The 18788-nt window shown below is 46.4% G+C and overlaps 1 long non-coding RNA gene across 5 annotated transcripts in view; it reads right to left on the minus strand.

The window, feature by feature from the left end:
• Nucleotides 1-2422: 2422 nt before the first annotated feature.
• The window catches only part of LOC120098867 (uncharacterized), a 48574-nt gene continuing 32208 nt past the window's right edge, over nucleotides 2423-18788 (minus strand). For 3 of the 5 annotated variants that reach the window (XR_010061083.1, XR_005497531.2, XR_005497529.2), the window contains 2 exons: nucleotides 13066-13281; nucleotides 2423-6566 (listed from right to left, as the gene is read on the minus strand). This is a non-coding gene — a long non-coding RNA (uncharacterized LOC120098867). Of the gene's footprint in view, nucleotides 6567-13065; nucleotides 13282-16471; nucleotides 16722-18788 lie in introns of those variants that run through there. The other 2 variants (XR_010061084.1, XR_010061082.1) reach the window with 2 other exon arrangements.

An 18788-nucleotide genomic window follows, 5' to 3' on the forward strand; every position in this document is an offset into this window, starting at 1 on the left:
TTTCTGCCCCCAAGTTCTTGGTTTCTAGACACTCTCTTAAACATGCCAATGTCTGTTTCTCCTCAGCACCACCACATAACCAACACTTCGATGACCGTGACCTTGTTACAGACAACGCTTCAAATTTAATGGTTCAGAATGTTAAAATAATAGCCTGACAGTCACCAAATTCACACAGATGACGACAGCGGCCAGCCATTCTGACTTGAGCCCTGGTGTTTCTATTTTCCAGCTAGTGCGACCCCTATTTTCCCGCCGCTGAACACAATTACAGTTCACCCAGATGGCCAGTTGTGAAGCTTGGATAGACTTTCTTTTAATGGAGGGGGGAAAATAAGAGGAATGATTTTTGAAGTGCTTGGTTTTAAATACATATAAATGTGAGCTGATTCATACTCTTTGATTTTTATACTATGAGGTCCTGGCTATTCAAGCTTTCCAATCATTTTTAGAAACTCCCTTACCTCCTGTGCATTTCCTGTCTGTGCCGGACGGTTCTGGGTCAACTTGACACAAACGAGAGTCATCTGAGAGGAGGGAACCTCAATTGAGGAAATGCTTCCTTAAGTTTGGGCTGTAGGCAAGCTTGTAAGGCATCTGCTTAATTAGTGATTGATGGGTGAGGGATCCAGCCTATTGTGGGCGGTGTCATCCCCTGGGCTGGTGGTCCTGGGTTCTATAAGAAAGCAGGCTGAGCAAGCCATGAGGAGCAAGCCAGTAAGCAGCATCCATCCATGGCCTCTGCATCAGCTCCTGCCTCCAGATTCCTGCCCTGTGTGAGTCCTGGTGCTTCACCTCAGCAATGATAACTGTAAGACACTGCTCCCAAATTCACTCATCCTCCCAACCCCTGCCAACCTCTATCCTCTCTGTCTGGGCAGCTAAAGACTATTTTCTGAAGACAGTTGCCTCTCTGAAGCTCTAGAAATAAACGCCGAGTCTGAGAAAAATGGCAGTTTATGTTATTGTAAGATAGTTTCCTGTGTCAGCCTCTGGTTTCCAAAAGAGACGAGAAGAGAGAAGAGATCAATGTCCCTCACAGATGTCTCCCTTGCACAGATCTCATCAATACCATGCAGACTCTGCTTTCCAGAGTTGCTACTGATCGTTAAGTCAATTTTAATTCCTCTGGGACATAAGCAGCATGGAATTAATTACCCTGTGACTAGAAATTCAGGCTTTATCTTAGATTAAAATTCTCCTCCGAAGGATTTTTGCAATAAGTCGCTAAAGAAAAGCAGTGGACGAGACAACAGTGCTCTATACTGTGGCAAGCTGAGATGACAGCATTTCGAGTTACACATAATGGGCCTTCGATTTTCTAAAGACTTAAAAATGGAGTTTCGAAGTACTAGTGGAGAGTTGTGTCTTTGGAGTTCTGCCCCAACTGTAAGACTATCGCATAGCGACAAACTGATGTACCTATAGACACTGGCTACTTGTAAACTTTAAAGTAGTATTTCATCGTCATGGCTTGATGGTTTTGTTAAAAAAATAGTTGCAAACAGGTTATAAACATGGTCAGATAGTAAATCATGGCCTTTGGTGGTGTTCTTGGACACCAGCTCTAAAGGTTAAATTCTTAAGTATTCTCCTAGGTTCTAACCACTTCTGTGCGGGCACCACTGGGCCTGAGACGATAACATAGAGGGGACCCTCATCGCTCTGGTCCCTGAATACCTTCATCTAAATTCTTTCTGCTGGATCATTGGAATTCAGGGATAAAAGTACAGGATTATATCATAGGGGATACCACGGTTTTAGGGACAGGGTTTTGTGGTTCTGTTTTGTTTAAGGAAGGAAGTGTAAGTTTCTGTTCTGGAAATGTCCTTTTAGGAATGGCACTATGGTTTAAATATGAAGTGCTCCCCCCATAGGCTGTGGTATAGACACTGCTATTGTGGTTCTGCTGAAATGAAACGGATCATGGTAACCCTTACCCCACCATTGGGTTGCCCTACTGGTGGGTTTGTACCAAATGGGATATTAAGGGATGGCCTCTGCCAGGAGATACCTAGGGATGTGGTTCTGAAGCGTGGGTCCTGTCCTTGGTATCTCCTCTCCCCTCTTCTCCTTCCACATCCTCCTCTTTCTTCCCTCCCCTTTCCATACCCAGAATTCCCTTTCCTTTTTTCTCCATCCCTGTCTTATTTTCTCTGACAGTGTCTTCTGAAAGGATGTTTCAACCTTGCCTTGAGCCCAGATGCAAGCAAGCTGGTTGACCATGGGCCAAAACAGTAAATTAATTAAAGATTTCCTCTCTAAGTTGCTCTTCTCAGTTCTTTGGAGAGAGTGATAAAAATCAACCAACATAGATTTATGAAGTACTAGAAAACGACCGTTCTTTTCCTCAACCCAGTTACCAGTGTAGCCTAAGTGTAGATGATGGGGAAGAAATTGTTATAATAATTTTTACAACTACTTAAACAATAATATCGGACTTTTATTTGCTCCTTGTAATACTTGTATTATTTATCTTTCAAAATATGCAAGGGACCTTTGTATACACGAGCTCGCAAAACACAAATAATAGTGAAATGAAATACTGTTATCCCCAGTTTGACCCAAACCAGAACAAAACCAGAAAGCTTATTTAAGCTGAGTACATCTGCAAGATCCAGTGACTACCACTGTCTCTCTGCCCCGGAGCCTGGGCATTCATTGTGCCCCAATCACATGAGGACCAAGAGGAGACAAAGTTCCACGTCCAGGGTACATCTGCCATCCTTCCTCTTATTTTGAGTTAAAGTCATGCTCACATAAAGATGCCTTTTGTTCTAAAAGAGTCACGTTGCTGTTGTCATCGTGAGCCGTGCCTTTCACAGTGGGCCCGTCTCCTCTCTCCCACTGGTTGCTTCTAGCGCTGACCCAGGGCCTGCCTCCTGTCTGTCATGTGATGTGGGCCTTTGTTTCTATAGCTGTCAGCTGCCTCTCCCCCTATTCAACCTTTCTGAGTCACTAAGTTCGTGAAAGCAGTCACATGGCTGCTGGCTCAGTTGAGGAGAATCAGGCAGAAGAAAGCAAGCAATGGATCTCCAGGCTGTACTGGTAAAAGGCTTGATAAAGCTAAGGGGTCAGCAAATAGCGTGCCGCTCCGATCCGTCTCGCGCGCCACCATAAGAACACAGCATGCTTCACTTTGGGTTAAACCAAGACTCACCCCTGGTTTTCTAAGGATGGGCACAACTGAGAAAAACACTTTGGGATTTCCAGTTTTAGCCACACAGTTGATGACAACGGTCCGCAAACATCAAATAGAAAGTCCTGGAAATAAACCGTAAGTTTTAAATTGCACGCCATCTGATGAAATCTCGTGCCGTCCTTCTCTGTTCTTTATGGGACATAAACCATCCCCCTGCCAGAGTATCCACCCTGTATACACCACCCATCCATTCATCAGTTACCAGCTGCCCCTGTTATCTGATTGAGCATTGTGGTATGGCAGTGCTTGTGTTCGATTAATCCTTATTTCAATTATTAATGGTCTACAAAGCTCAATCGAAAACCATCCGAGAAATCCCTGATCGGTTCTCTGTTCTTACAGATGTGTCTTTTGGATGTGTCAGACAAGCTAAATGATACGTTATGTGGCTGTCGCTAAAATAAAATTGCTGATGCCCTTCCCTCCCACTCCCTCATGCTTATAACAAAAAACTAAGGCTCAATTCCACCAAAGTTCCTTCTGGGAAAGCAATGAGTTAGCCGGACTTCCTGAGGTGACAGGCTACTTCCTGGAGTGGGTGTTCCCTTCCAAAAGGTCTTACAGAAAAGTCTTTATGCAGCACGGATCATGGCTTTCCCCATAGGATGATGGCTTTCCACATAGCTATATAGATGGTCCGCCTTCCTCTAGGCTTCCCCCATCTCACATACTCTAATCTCGGTCTGAAGCCACAAGGCTGTGCGCAGAAGGGAGGAATTACACACAGCAGGTGGTAGAGAGTGCCTGGAACTATTGGAGGATTCAAACAGACAACAACCCCAGCGGGGTGGTCTTTACAAGCGGGTACAGCGGAACTCCCAAAGATGGCGGTGGTTTGGCTCAGCTGATAACCATGCCCAACAGTGCTCCTGTATTGACTGCCTTTACAACACTTAGCATGCTCTTTCCACAGTCCTACGAAACCCTCTATAAAGGGTTCCCTAAAAGGCCTTCCTACTTGTACGTAGCTTGGCCTTCGTGTGGGTCCTGTACAACTGGAACCAGGGGCTGTCCCAAAAAGCTGTTGCTTGTATGTGGGATATGTCGTTCTAGCTGAGCTGTCTTGTCTGGCCTCAGTGGGAGAGAAAGGGCCTAGCCTCAAAAAGACTTGATTGAGAGGGTAGTGGGGAATACCTGGGGGATCCCCACTGTCTTAAATAAGGGGGAGGAGGATGGGGAAGGATTGTGGAAGGGATGTAAAGTGAGGATGTAAAGTGAGTAAGTAAAACAATATAACTGAATTTTTAAAATATTTTACATTTCCTTAAGTAGTGTGTGCGTGGGCTGGAGAGACAGCTCAGTGGTTAAGAGCACTGACTGCTCTTCCAGAGGTCCTGAGTTCAATTCCCAGCAACCACATGGTGGCTCACAACCATCTGCAATGGAATCTGATGCCCTCTTCTGGTGTGTCTGAAGACAGCTACAGTGTACTCATATATGATTAATAAATCTTAAAAAAAAAAGTAGTGTGGGCGTGTGTGTGTGTGTGTGTGTGTGTGTGTGTGTGTCGTCATGCACATACTGTGTACCACATTGCAAATGTAGGGATCACAGGACAACTTCCCATATACCACGTGGTTCCACGCGGACAACACAAATTATCCGTTTGATGGCAATGCCTCTAGCCACTGAGCCACCTCGATTCCACTGTAAAAATTATTTCTCATTCCTATTTTATAGCTAAGGAGGGAAATGCAGAGATACACCTGGGCTCACGGCAGAGCCGGTGCAGAATGGCTCATTTCAGCCTCAGAGATCTTCGGGAATTGGGGGGAGGTGGTTAAAAAGTCCTGTTGATATGAGTTAGAAACAAGACTGTGTTTAATTTGGTTGCTAAGGCCCCGGAATAGTTAGAGACTGACCTTGGGCCGGGTTTCTAGATTCAGCCTGTTCCTTTCCAAAATGATTGCCTTATGATTTTGAACCATTATTTCTACCATGGGTTCATTTGAAAATCTAATGGAAAGTGGTCTTCAAGTATAATGGGGGCACGCACATACACATACACAGGCACACATATACATGCACATGAACATACATTTATGCACATAGGCACAAACATGGATACACACGATACACTCATACACACACATACATGTACACGGATACACAGACACACATAGCCATGCACATGGACAGACACACACAGACACACATATACTTGCACATGAACACATATACGTTTATGCTCATAGACACAAACATGGATACACATGATACACTCATACACACACATACATGTATATGGATACACAGACACACATAGCCATGCACATGGACAGGCACACATATACATGTACATGAACACACATGCATTTATGCACATAGGCACAAACATGGATGCACATGATACACTTGTGCACCCACATGTACATGCACATGGACACATATACGCACACACAGCAATGCATAGGGTTAACAGGCTTCTTAAGCTCACCCAAGGTTAAGAACCCACAATTCCACAGCCTCGGTTTCCTTGGGCTCCAGAATTCTAACATGCCTACGGTGCAAAATGCAATTCTGTATTTTTGACGACGTTTAGAGAAACTATTTTTTTCCTCCTGCTTCAGCAGCAAAATCAGAGTAATGCAATTCAGAATTAAACCAGCAAGTGGATTTACTGCCAAAAAAAGATCACTGGAGAGCAACCCGTAAGCTAAGCACGCAGGATGAGCGCCCCTCAGAAGCAAATCTTCCTAAGCTTGAAGCCCCCAGTCCTATCACACCCAGCATACAGTTGTTATTAGCAGAAAAAAGAATGCAATGTGACCCAGCCTTTCAGAAAATATTCATTTGGGATATATGGAAAGTAGATGTATGCTTCTGTAGGATGAGAAAGAAGTACATAGGTAAAGATTAAGAGTGCTAGCTGGGCTAGGTAGTAGTGGCTCTAGCCTTTAATCCCAGCCCTCAACAGGCAGAGGCAGCTGGATCTCTGTGAGTTCAAGGCCAGCCTGGTTCACAGAGTGAGTTCCGGGGACATGGGAGGCTACACAGAAAAACAAACAAATGATGTCTTGAAAAACAAACAAACAATGGAAGGGAAGAAAAAGAGCATTTGCAAAACCTCCAGGGGACCCAAGCTATGAAGCCAAGGGGTGAGAATTACGACACACACTTTCTGAAAAACTAATTTCAGCTTCTCAGAGAGAACTGATCCGTGCCCACACAGTGACATGGTACGTAGAGAAAGAAGAACGGCCAGGGACTTCAGAAAGCCCTCAGCTGGACGAAGTGGTGTCAGGGGGCAGCACACATGGGATTATGATTGTTGGAGTTCAGTAGACAGCCTCTTCCAAAGACCCACAGCAGATTCCAGGAAGCTGACCGTGCTCTCGAATCCTCAGTTGCATTCTACTGGAGTCTAAAAAGATATAGAAATGGCACAAATGCTCGTCAGACCCAGTCTGTGGAGTGGGATTGATATAAGAATACTTAGATTATTAATATTAATAGAAAGCCAGAGGCACAGAGAGCAAAAAGGGTTGCTCCAATACTATGCTTTAGTCTGACTCCATCATTGTGGGGGGAAAAAAAACCCTACACATTAATATTCCTTGGGGGGCTGTCTATTGAGCAAAAAATTAGTGGTTATTTCCCTCTGATAAGGTTTTAAGAGTTTATTTTAACTTTAATTGTATGTGTATCAGAGAGAGAGCAAGAGAGAGGGAAGAGGGGGAGAGGGAGAGAAGGAAAAAGGGGAGTGGGAGAGAGAGTAGGAGAGAGGGAAAGAGAGAGAGAGAGAGAGAGAGAGAGAGAGAGAGAGAGAGAGAGCGCCTGTGTGTGTCTAGCTGCCCTTAAAGCTCGTAGGTTCTCATTTCCTGAAGCTGCAGCCCCTGACATGAGTGTTGGAAACTGGACTCAAATCTTCTCTATGAGACACTTTTTCTTTTTTTCGGAGCTGGGGACCGAACCCAGGGCCTTGCGCTTGCTAGGCAAGCGCTCTACCACTTAGCTAAATCCCCAACCCCAACACTTTTTAAAAAAAATAATTCTGTGGTTTAAATTTTTTCCCCAACAAGTCTATTATTCTCATAAGTCAGAATAAAAAGTAATAAAGTTTTTCATTATCTGGCTACGAATTCTTATTTTGTGAAAACTTGCTTTGCTCGGGGTTTCTGCTCTTGTTTCTGTCACGTTTTAAAAGTCCAGCTTGCCTAACTGTAGCATGTGTCTCTGTGCCTGTCTCCAGGCATTGCGGCTTGAATGCCCACGCTCTCGCCTGGTGACCTCCAACATCTCTGAGCAGCTGAAATCAAGGGAAAGAAACAGCCCTGTTGGGTCATGACACTCAAACTCACAGAGGGAAAGGAGAGTAGATACTCCTGCTTGGTGAACAGGACGTACCCGTATGGTTTCTTCATCATTGTGAGATTATTAAGACTAATTTGCATAAGGTAGGCTGAAAGGTGATTATTTATATAAGACATAGTCTCTGCTCTGAAAGGGCACAGGTTCCAGATGTCACACAGCACAGGAACAGGACACACCCTTAATTAACATTAGTGCATTCTTCAATTGTGCTTCTACCTCAGACACTCGCACATGTGCACGTGTGCGCGCACACACCACACACACATGCACACGATGCGAGAGCCTGTTAAAGAGGGTGAATTAAAGAGCAGAAATGAAGAATCAGGGCTGCCTGTGCTTGTGAAATAAGAAGTGTTAAATGAAAGATTTAAATCTGTCAAAACACGCCAGACACCACCATGGTAATTATTAAAGCAACAGCCACTTTAAAACACCAGAAGTTAAGATTCCCAAGTGGCTTCCAGCTAGGCATGCCCTTGTCCAAAGTCCGTGTGCTGGCTTACTACATTAACGAAGGTCTCACCAGGCTTTGAACCCGTGTCTACCACTGCTGTTTTTAATCTGCTGACCTTTTCCCAAATGACTAACTGGTGACATCTCAGGCCCTCAGAATTATTATTTCCACTGACTGACCTTCCTTAACATGAATCAGAAGCGATGAAAGCCTTTTATTTATTTTTTTTTTCTTTTGCTAATTATAGATTCTGGAATGGTTGCAAACTTCATCCGAGGACTGGAGAGATGGCTGAGGAGGTAAAGGGCTTGCTATGCCAAGGGCCTGGGTTCAGAGTCACAGCACTCAGGTAAAGACCGGGAGTGGTGGCATACACATGGGACCCCAGCCCTGTAGTGTGAAGCCGGGATGATTGTGGAGGCAGTCTAGTCAAAATGGCAAGCTCCAAGCTCACTAAGGGACCCTGTCTCAAAAATAAAGTGACGGAGGACACAGGAAGTTGGGCTCTGGCACGCATAGCCAAGAGCATCTGCACACGCGCCTTCATTTGAGGGAAGGCCAGTCAGTGTTACATCTGCAACCTAGACTGTAAGTGGGGCAGCACCTGCAACGCTGCTTCTAGGCCCCTAGCTTTACAGCGGGTTTTTCACAAACCAATCTACTCTCGAACGCAGGGCCTGCTGCTCCATTTCATCTGGAAAGGATGAAGCTCAGCGGAGGTCTCCAAATGTTTCCAAGACAACACACACACACGCGCGCACGCACGCACGCACACACGCACGCACGCACGCAAAACTGTGGTGGTTTGAATGCTTGACCCAGGGAGTGGCACTATTAGGAAGTGTGGCACTATTAGAAGGTGTGGCCTTGTTGGAGGAGGTGTGGCCTTTCTGGAGGATGTTTGTCACTGTGGGCGTGGCCTTTAAGACCCTCATCCTAGCTCCCTGGAAGTCAGTCTTCTCCTAGCTGCCTTCAGAATAAGAGGCAAAAACTCGAAGCTCCTCTACCCTCTCTGAACCTGTAAGCCAGCCCCAATTAAATGTTGTCTTTTAGAAGAGTTGCTATGGTCGGGGTTGGGGATTTAGCTCCGTGGTAGAGTGCTTGCCTAGCAAGCACAAGGCCCTGGGTTCGGTCCCCAGCTCCGAAAAAAAGAAAAGAAAAAAAAAAAGAGTTGCTGTGGTCATGGTGTCTGTTCACAGCAGTAAAACCCAAACTGAGACACATACATACATACATACATACATACATACATACATACATACATATACACACACACACACACACGGGGGGGGAGGTTTCTAGGAAAATTTGACATGTAGAATTATTTATCATCAACATACAAAAATGATTTGTGGTTCAGAAGAATTGCTTCTGGAATGTACAAACATCCCCAGGGAATCAGGTGGCAGCCATAGAATGACACCACACAAGTATTGCCTCATTCACAGTTATTCTGCCGCTAAAGACGAAGCAAAAATTAATCCACTGTATTTTGTGCCTGGATGTTACACCCAAAATACCCTTTAATATAATAATAGCCCTGTGCCCTAGGCCAAAGAACAGGAGATAAAAGAAGGTCATTAACTCAAGTCCTAAACGATAATGGAATTTTCTTCTTAATAAGATTTTCTGATTACCCAAGGCTCAGGCAGAATCAACTTTGGCGAGAAATCAACTTTCTGATATGTCTCAGTCATTTGGAAGGGAACATGACAGAGAAGGAGTTAACACTGCCTCAAAGTTCTACGGTTAGCATTACATACACTAATGTGTGTGTGTGCACATTTGTATGTGACTGCGTGTGCATGCGTGTGCGTGCATGTGCATGGCATGAACTATTTTTAGACTATTTTTAGATCCTTCCTAAAAGGATCCAGGCTCTGTTTAGGATTGGAAATGGCTACTTAATAAATAAATCTGCCTGCCTGGGTTTTGCCAGCTTTTCCTATCTGTTACGATTAGTGGATCCAGGTTGTTGGGTTTTTGGGTTTTTTTTTTTTTTCCCAGACAGCTTTTCAGAATTCTAGATGTTTATTCTTATTCTATATCTTTGTCTGGGGTTTGTGGGAGGCATTTGTGTGCCCTGAATAAGAAACGCCATCTGGGGCTTGGTTCTTCAGTTCTGTTCAGAAAGAACATCTCTGGCATTTAAATCTCTAACTGCTGAGTCGTTCTCTGGCTGCTGTCGATAAAATCTAACAGGAATGAGGGCTGTGTTTTTCCCATGGGTGCTTCAGAGGCTGAGATTTCACAGTTGCCCCACAGCCGCTTGAACATCCTCTAATCAGATTAGCATGCTTCCCCTCTTCCTGATAGGCTGGCAAATAGGCTCTGAAACAAATGACCCTGGTTCTGCCTCCTGCCCACGATTACATGCACTGGCTTGTAAATTTCCAGCCAGTACACTTGAAGTCACTTCCTCAAGTTTCAGAAAAGCTGTTGTTTTCTATTAGTCTAAATGCCTCGAGACCAGGGCAGGAGCAGGCCTGGTGCCACTTGGTTTTCTGGGTATTTTACACAGACCTGGAAGGTTTTAAATGCATTTCCATCTCCAAACTTCCAGGGGAGGCTGCACCTATGATCGAATCGTGATCAAGGTCCCACTGCCCTAACTCACCGTCACACATGTGAGCTACATGCATCTTCTGATAGCCTGCCAGAGAGCGAAACCCATCCTTCCCTGTCTTATCGAGTCAAGATCACCAACAATAGAATCTGCCATTCAAGGCCTTTCATTTGAAGAAGGTTTTTGGTTCTTCCCCCCCCCCCCCCCGGAGCTGGGGACCGAACCCAGGGCCTTGCGCTTCCTAGGTAAGCGCTCTACCACTGAGCTAAATCCCCAGCCCCTTGAAGAAGGTTTTAAACACCAAAAAGTGAATGCTGAGGGATGAGATGCCGTCACCCCATCCTTACAACAACAAAAAATATTCTGAACCCACAAAAAAATCAACGACATTTCTTAGACCAGGGGGGAACTGAAGTCCTACACTGAAATTTGAAAAGACTGGGGACAGAAGACACAGCCCAGGGTGGCTCAGCGGGCAGACGCCACCTGGGCTATCAGTTCAGGTTTCTGGATGAAGTTCTCCAGGCTGTATGCACACTGCTCTGAGAATAGGGGATGGGGAGTGTGGGGGGTTGGTTTTGATCTCAGAGATGCCCTGTCAAGTCAGGGAACAACCACGTACGAAACGCATTCATTAGGTAATGGATACCAAGAAAATCGCACTAACAATACACACCGTGGAAAGACGGAAAGCAATCACTTTGAAATATATTCAGTATGCTTTCCACAGCAAAAGCCAACACGTCAGTGACAGGGACTCCACCAGACCCTAGCTTAGCTTGAGTGGAAGAGACACCGCCAGACTCCAGTCCGTTTTGAGTTTGTGTCTCGTGTAAGGGCCAATGAGAACAAACTAGCCAGGGGGTTCATAGCCCACGGGTAGAGGGGGCTGCTGAAAAACGGAGATAACCTAAGGGTGCAGATGCCCCCATCCCCACTCCGTTCAGCCTCGAAGTTTTTTAAACCTACTTTAAGTACAAGTCACAGACTGGAAACAGTGACCGATGACCCGTGAAGCAGAAAAATCAAACAGCGCCTCAGCCCTGTGACCAGAGTTAATGTCACATTGACGACTCCTGGTGACTGTGGGTATTTTGATGAGCTACGATGAAACGGTGCCTCCTGAGCTTCCTTTCCATAAACTAGACTGATCACAAGCAAGTGTCAGAGAGGGGACAACAGACCATTCCACAGAATGCTTGACCTCTCAAGTGTCTGTTGTGTCTTAGATAAGAGAAGCCATGGGCTGGAGGGATGGCTCAGTGGTTGGGAGCGCCGGCTGCTCTTCCAGAAGTCCTGAGTTCAGGTCCCGGCAACCACATGGTGGCTCACAACCATCTGTGATGAGATCCGATGCCCTCTTCTGGTGTGTGTGGGGACAGTGACAGTGTACTCATATAATAATAAATAAATAAATCTTTAAAAAAAAAAAAAGAGAGAAGCCAGGTATGTGTTTGGTGGAGGCACAGTATGGTTTGGGGAAATGGGGTGCCTCTGTGGGCCCATGCTGAGGCATCCCTTACCCCTGAGGGACCAGTCACACGATGATATAGTACAGAATAGAGTTTATTTAGGACATGGGGAGGGGAGTCGGGGGAGGGAGTAGTAGAGACAGAGAAAGGCAGAGAGAGAGAGAGAGAGAGAGAGAGAGAAGAAGGAGGAGGAGGAGGAGGAAGAAGAAGAGGAGGAAGAGGGAGGGAGGGAAGGAGGGAGGGAGGGAGAGAAGAGTAGAGGCCAGCCATGAGCATGTGAGACGGAGGGGAGAGGAGAACAGGGAGAGAGAGGGGGAAAAGGAGCAAGGGCAGGAGCCCAAGAGAGAGGAGGGGGCAAGAAGCCCCTTTTTATAGTGATTCAGGCATACCTGGCTGTTGCCAGGTAACTGTGGGGCGGAGCCTAGACTAAATACCAACAGTCTAGGTCCCCAGAACAAATGGAAAATCTGAAAACATTGTCACAGCCAAAGGAAGGAAGACCCAGTGGCAGCAGGTATCGTGGGGTACTGGGATTTAAAAAAAAAAAAGACTGTTGGTAGCTAGACACGCCTGCAATAGTAGGTTAAAGACTGGTTTAAAAGGAAATTCTTATCTCCTGTAAAACAAAATGGTAACACATTGATAGCAGGGAGGGGGTGGTACACACCTGTAATCCCAGCAAGAGGATGCCGAGGCAGGAGGATGTCAGGTTTGAGGGGCACCTTTGTTGCACTGCAAGACCCTGTCTCAAATTTGAGGGTGGTGCATAAAGAAAACATTAGGTTAAAAAAAAAAGACTAAGATCTACAAATAAACTTGGGTTTAGTTAATAAACAGCAGTTCCAAAGCAAGCTGTCAATCAAGTAAAACAGGAGGAGCTATCACAACTTTCCTGTGACCTGAAAGCCGGTTCAAATCCTCCTCTTATTGTAAAACGAAAGCTCACTGAGAACTGGAAAACCAACACAGTAGCAAGCAAGATGAAAAATACAGCTTAATCTTCCAAAGTATTTCCATTTAAAGTACAGAAACAAATGCCGCCGTGCATTAAACTAACCCGAAAGGTTCTGTTGAGTTGTGCCTTTCAAACGTTGCCGTGTTTGCTCCAAATTCAACTGGAAGTGGCCTGGATCGGTTTAGCCCTGTGCCTCGCCCTGGCTGTGAGTTTAACACAGATCCGTGTGTGACGTCACGGGGTCCTGTCAGATGGGGCAAGTGGCAAGCAGAAAGCTCAACAGTTGGGCCAGATCCCAAACTGGAGGTCAGAGCTGAGCTATGGGGACACAAAAGAGGAAGAGGGAGGAGGAATTAGAAGGGTCTTCTGGCTGAGGTGGCTGTCACCTGAGACCAAAGGCTTCCCGGAAACTCCAAGCCCTTACAGGTGAGAAGGAAACTCTGCAGCCATGCTCGCTAGCACCGCGGGCTGTGTGGGCGAGGCCCTGACTTCCCTGGAAGGACTGTATTAGTGCTACAGCTACCATCTAAAGGAACTACAGACCCCACCACCCTGCTGTTTCAGGCATCACGTGCGCGCGCACCCCCATGGGGCCAGCCAAAGAGTTCTTAGCCACTCCTCCTCTGCACTGGGTTTGAAAGCTTCTGGTCTCCAGCAACAGGCTTGGCATCTAAGCTACGAGGTTGAGGCAGAGGATCACCGTGTGAGCTGGATCGTGAGTTCAAGACCACCAAAGGAACTTACTTGTCTCAAAATTTAAAAAACCAAAAAAACGTAAAAATGGAGCCGGAGATAGAGCTCCGCGGCAGAACGCTTGCTCGGTGATAGCAAGGTGTGCTGTTCAGTCCCCAGCAGGAAATAAATCCAAACACACACAATCCTGAAAGAAAATCTACTCGTTCAAAAGTTTGGGCCAAGCGTCTACTAGTTTGTCCCACAGAACAATCGTGGATGCAGTTGACAAGAAGGTACTAGTCTGCGCTGGAATATGCTACAAAGGTCTTAGGGGACAACGGAAAAGTTTATTACCGTCCTGGGCCAGGGTGGAGCAGGCAGCCATTCTGGAATCAGGCTCCCGTTGCCCGGTGGCGCCACCTAGCGTTAGGGCCTTAAAACCACTCGCTTTTGGAGCCAGGTTGGAAGGCAGGGAAAGTGTCCCTACCTGCTTCACATCTGCTCAAAAACACCAGCCAAGTCTACAGGGCTGGGAAGCACTGGTCTACACCACAGATCCAGAAGGTTCCCTCAGTGGAGGGCTAGCCACCTCAGCCACCCTGGGAGATGAAGACACGTAATGACAATCGGACTCATTCTCAGACCCTCGAAAACGCAAAGCACAGCGCAGAAAAGAATTCACTTCTATATTTCACCCTCGCTGAACGGAAGTTACCGGAGCTGAAAAGAACCTGGAGAAAAAGCGTAAAAACTTTGCACTAGAATCTTCCAAATGGCTGCCTGGGACAAAAGGCCAAGGGCCAGCATTTGCCCTTCAGCCACAGAGCAGAGTGCAGAACTAGTCTGTACTGAAATACATAGATTAAACATGGTCTTGCAGGTGACAATGTGACTCCGCCCCAATCTCCAGACGCGTTCCAGCAAAGTCCAGGTTCTGTTCATTCTCGTTGTACCAACAAAAGCAGACATCAACTACTTTAAAAAAAAATTTCAAGATGATCTGGTCTTTAGCTCTTTAGTTTTATTCCTTGCAGTCCCTGGGAAGCTGGAAGCTGACACAGTATCTGCTTAGGAGTCCCAAGACCTTGTTTCTAATGATTGTGGATATTTGCTGCCCCCCGGGGGGGTGGTCCAGCAAAGAGCCAGAAAAGGATGTTTAGAGTGGTGGTCGTTCCATCCGTTCTGATCATGGTGCTTGTCTGAGACAGCCAGAACACCCTCCTTCCACAGTAAGGGAGCATCCAGTTGTTGCCATAGAATCCCATAGAATCTCAGCAGGAAAGTTTACTGTGTATGATGCTCTCTCCGGTCTGCTATGGAGACGGCCGCTCCTGTTCACCTCTTCCAATTTCTTCCTTGATCCAGCAATGGCTTTGGCAAAAACGAGGCTGCCAGACCCATTTTTCTCTTACCCTCATCCGTTCCTGGTCAAGGGAACAGGAGATAGAGTGGGCTCCCGAGAGCTTGGTATCCCGGCACGCATGTTCTGGCCCCTTAGCTTTCTTTGTGCTTGTTAATTTGGGGGCTGCTGCTGCATTATGCTAAGATACACAGAAGACGAACCAGCAAGATGCCTCAGTGGTTACTGGTGCTTGCTGCCAAGCATGATGATCTGAGTTCAATTCCCAAGTCCCACATCGGGGAAGTAGAGAACTGACTCCCAAAAGTAGTTGTCTTCTCAGTCCCTCGTGTGCATGGCATGACACGAAGATTACACAAGAGTATACACACACACACACACACACACACACACACACACACACACACACACACACACACTAAAATATAACTTTTAAATATTGTAGGGAAAAATAGATACAAGATCCTAGGTCCACAGATCCTCCACTTTCAGATGAATGAATTCAAGGTCTTACTCCCCTCCCCCAAATGGTTACCACTCTCTTCCTCAATGACTGAATCAAGACCTGGAGTGTCCTGGAGAAGTAGTTAAAAGCTTGGATAGGGAAAGGCCCACGTGAGTCCTTAGTTTGCTCAGGGATTTGGTAGAGTTGAGTAGAAAGATCTTTTTTCTGCCTCAAACAGAAGGCAAGAGCCACCCTGTGAGGATCGATGGCCATTTTGTGCTCACGAAGCAAACACACTTGAAGACCTCTGGGAAAGGGGCGTGAGCACGGTGGTGACTTTAAGAGAGCTGGTCCATTGACTCCCCACAGAGAGGGGACAGAAAAGCACCCCATCCTCAGGGATAACCCAGTGCCTGCCAGATGTCCCCACATAATAGACATCTCGATAATAAGAACCAATATCATTAATTCGCATTATCATTAATATATATTTCAATATATTTAAATAACCTCCACGTAATGCACACCGATTATTATCTTCCCTTTCAAGGTCACACTTTTCTGTCATTGTCAGGAGAACACCACATTGGCATGTCTGATGCTGGAGTTATCAGATCAGCGAAGCATTGCTGGACTTGACCCAAGTACTTCAAAACCTGCTATTTTTGAAACCGCGAGCTTATGGCTAATTACTAATTATTTCAAGCAGGCTTATTATACATTTCTAGCCTCGAGAAGCCTCCCTTGCATCCTTCTGAATAGAGGTCTCTCATTAGCAGTGTTAAATTTGCTAAACCCCCCCTCCAGCCCTCACTCCCCCGACTCTGCTGCTACCAGAACCTGTCTCTCTGTCTCTGTCTCTGTCTCTGTCTCTCTGGCTAGGTTCTGTCTTTTGTGTCTATGTGAGCTCTGGAGGAAACATGCACTGGGGAAACAGAAGGACACCACGGTTTACCTAACCCACCCATTCCTAAATGTGCCGTCTAACGGTGGTCACTACAGCCCCCAATTGCCCATCTACACCCAGCTGTGTAATATGATTTATTCTTTTATGCCCTCCCCTTAAAAGACCCAGTGCCCTTCAGTGTCAGTTGCTCCTTGAATTTTTTGGGACAGGAGACATTAGAAAGAGCCCGCAGAGGCTGAGGTAGAAGAGCAGGGCAGGACCAGGGTCAGAAGAGTAGGTTCCTGGAGACAAACGAGTACGAATAGAGAAGATGGTTGGTGACCGTTGAGACAGGAGAAACTGAGCTGGACCAGAGATTGTGGACACCACAGCTAAAAAGGAAAAACAAAGTTATATACTTGTGTCATTCCGATTCCTTTCTTTACTGGTGACAGCTGGCAATTTAACCTCCACCTATGGACACTAGTCAAAATACCCAGCAGCTGCTAAAGGTTCTATTCTCGGGTCCACTTAGAATCTTTTTCTTCCAGGATCCTTCCATGATAAAGATGACAGATTTCGACCCTTATAACCAATTGTCCCGGGGCCAATTACAGTTTCAGCCCCTGTCTCTCTTCGGACAAGTTTCCATGCTGACTCCACTTTCTGGTATGGATTGAGCCAGCCTTAGTGCAGTGGTTCTCAACCCATGAATTCGAAACCCCTCTCGGGGCCAAATGATGTTTTGACAAGGGTTGCCTTGTGACCATCAGAAAACACAGACATTTACATTAGGACCCATAACGGTACCAAAAAAAAAATCACAGTTCTGAAGTAGCAATGAAAATGGTTTTATGGGAGAGGGGTCACCACAGCATGAGGAACAGCATTTAAGGGTTCAAGGCATTAGAAAAGTTGAGAACCACTGTCTTAATGAAACAGGAATTGTAGCAGGAATGGTGGGGCCACCTCTGTGTAAATGCCAGGGGATCACCCAGCCACAAGGGCATCTCCTGCAGGAGGACCTAGTTGAGGACTGCCTGAGAGACCAGGGTGCAGACAATGCCAGCCAATCAGGAACTGCTGTTTGGAGAAGATGCTTTCTAGGGACCAGTGGGGTACAGGGAGAGAGTTTTGGGGGAGCTCACAATGTTCAGATGAGCTTGATGTGACATTTCTCACCTGCTCCTGGAGTCTGTGTCGTTGACCCTGTGCCACCTCACCTCCAACCCCCAAGGGCAGGTAGGGTTAGGCTTCGAGTAGTCCTGGGCACAGGCAATAAGAAATCACCTGCAAGCCTCCTTAGGTCAACTGTCACCAAAGCCCTAGGCTACTATTTCCAATGTTTAGGGAGCTCAGACCAGATTCCCTACAAGCATTCCCTGCCAACTGCTTGTTCCTTATGATCCAGCCATATGCCTTGCCCCACCCCCTTTCTACAACACACCTTGGCACTGGGAGCTGGAGGGCTTGTACTCCCATAGCAAGCATCTGACCATGTGACCACAGCTCACAGTTAGATTTCCTTTACGGGTTTATAATTAGCAGATGCCTGGCAAGATCCATGGTCCAGTAGGAAAGACGTGCCTTGGCCACTGTGTAAAGGGACAGGGCATCCGGGAGGGGAAGTCATGGCAGCATGGGGGGCTGGTGGCCATAGCAGTGGTAGAGTAAGTCTCCTTGCTCACAGCTCACAGGACCAGGAAGCAGATAGAGAAGACAAGAATTAGGACCGGGCTATCAGTATTGGACGCACACCTCAAGTCTTTCTTCTTCCGGCTAAATCTCACCTCTCGTGAGTTCTGCCATCTCGACAGCGAACAGCAACACCAACTAGCAATGTTCAAACACATGAGCCCGTGGGGTGTATATTAGATCCAAATTCTAATGCTCCCTCCATTTTGAACCGGCCTGTGGCTTATTGGGCTATTTGATGACAATGATTGAGTCCTCTTGGGGATAATTGTGAGCGGTGAGATTCAGGAGGCGTCTTCATGGGGGACTCACCTTCCTTTGCAGGCTTACTTCACCCTCCCCTCACATCTACCGCCCTGATAAGATGGACTTACGTGTGCGTGCGTGCGTGCGTGCGTGCGTGCGTGCGTGGGCTAAAGCACAGTACTCGCTTTAAAATACAGCTTTGCCAAGTGCTTACTTTACCAGTTCCATTGCAGCGCAGCTGTCGCCTACTGGAAAGTTGCACAGGCGAAACTCTGAAATGGGTCTGTTACAAGAGCAACAAAGAAACTAGAACAATAAGGAAACAATAACTGTCCAGCCCAGAGTTTATTAGAAAGTAGGTTAGTGTACGCACCACCTAAACATTATTAACTCATTTTATCTTCATAGCACATCCAAACGACTGTTTTCCTTCATAATCACCCATTCGCCAAGTGCGGAAAGGAAGACACGAAAGAGCTCAGTCCGACGACGTCACAGAGCCAGCAGGTGATGAGTCT

Source organism: Rattus norvegicus, chromosome 20 (assembly GCF_036323735.1).
Source record: "Rattus norvegicus strain BN/NHsdMcwi chromosome 20, GRCr8, whole genome shotgun sequence".
NCBI lineage: Eukaryota > Metazoa > Chordata > Mammalia > Rodentia > Muridae > Rattus > Rattus norvegicus.